This window comes from Arachis stenosperma, chromosome 1 (assembly GCF_014773155.1).
Source record: "Arachis stenosperma cultivar V10309 chromosome 1, arast.V10309.gnm1.PFL2, whole genome shotgun sequence".
Taxonomy (NCBI): Eukaryota; Viridiplantae; Streptophyta; class Magnoliopsida; order Fabales; family Fabaceae; genus Arachis; species Arachis stenosperma.
In genome coordinates, this window is record NC_080377.1 from 95,493,382 (window position 1) to 95,494,807 (window position 1,426).

The 1,426-nt window shown below is 29.7% G+C and overlaps 1 non-coding gene across 1 annotated transcript; it reads right to left on the reverse strand.

The window, feature by feature from the left end:
• Positions 1-1,322: 1,322 nt before the first annotated feature.
• On the reverse strand, positions 1,323-1,426 carry LOC130955534 (small nucleolar RNA R71). The gene has a single exon (XR_009076782.1). It is a non-coding gene; the product is annotated as a small nucleolar RNA R71 (small nucleolar RNA).

Genomic DNA, 1,426 nt, shown 5'->3' on the forward strand with positions numbered 1-1,426 from the left:
AGTCAAAATTTCAATTTAAAAATTCTATCTTTTCAAATCTTTTTCAAAAAAATCAAATCTTTTTCATTTTTCTTCTTAATATTTTCGAAAAATTTTAAGATTTTCAAAATTTTTTTCTTAATTTTATTTCATATTTTCGAAAACCTTGCTAACAATTAAGGATTTGATTCAAAAAAATTCAAGTTTATTATTTTCTTGTTAAGAAAGGTTCAATCTTTAAATTCTAGAATCATATCTTTTAATTTCTTGTTAGTCAAGTCATCAACTTCAATTTTCAAAATCAAATCTTTTTAAATTTCTTTTTCAAATCTTTTTAAAAATAGATTTCAAACATATCTTTTTCAATCAAATCTTTTTCAAATCATATCTTTTTCAAATTTTAATTTCAAAATCTTGTTCTAACTTCTTATCTTTTAAAAACTTACTGTTTCTTATCTTTTTCAAAACCACCTAACTACTTTTTCACTTCTCATTTTCGAAATTCACCTTCCTCTTTTCAAAAATCTTTTTAATTAACTAATTATTTTAAACTCTAATTTTATTTTATTCCTTTCTTAATTTTCAAATACTAACTAATATTTAAAATAAAAATAAAAATATTTTTCCTTTTCTTTTATTTAATATTCGAATTCCCTCTCTCTCTCATCTCTGTCTATTTATTTTATTTATCTACTAAAACTTCTCTTCTACTCATAATTCGAACCCTCTCTTCTCTCTCTGTGTTCAAAATCTTCTTCTTCCCTCTTCACTCTTATTCTTCTATTCTTCTATTCACATAAAGAAATTTCTATACTGTGACATAGAAGATTCCTCTTCTTTTCTGTTATCTTCTTTTTTCACATGAGCAGGAACAAGGATAAAGATATTCTTGTTGAAGCCGATCTTGAACCTGAAAGGACTCTGAAAAAGAAGAAGACATGGTAGCCGAAAATAACAACAATGCCAGAGATACAAGAAAGATGCTTGGTGACTATGCTGTACCAACTTCCAACTTCTATGGAAGAAGCATCTCAATTCCTTCCATTGGAGCAAACAACTTTGAGCTTAAGCCTCAATTAGTTTCTCTAATGCAGCAAAACTACAAGTTTCATGGACTTGCATCAGAAGATCATCATCAGTTTTTATCTGAATTCTTGCAGATCTGTGATACTGTTAAGACCAATGGGCTTGATCCCGAGGTCTACAGACTTATGCTTTTCCGCTTTACTGTAAGAGATAGAGCTAGGACATGGTTGGACTCACAACCTAGAGAAAGCCTGAACTCTTGGGACAAGCTGATCAATGCTTTCTTGACCAAATTTTTTCCACCTCAAAAGATGAGTAAGCTCAGAGTGGACGTCCAAACCTTCAGACAGAAGGAAGGTGAATCCCTCTATGAAGCTTGGGAAAGATACAAGCAATTAACCAAAAGGTGTCCTTCTGACAT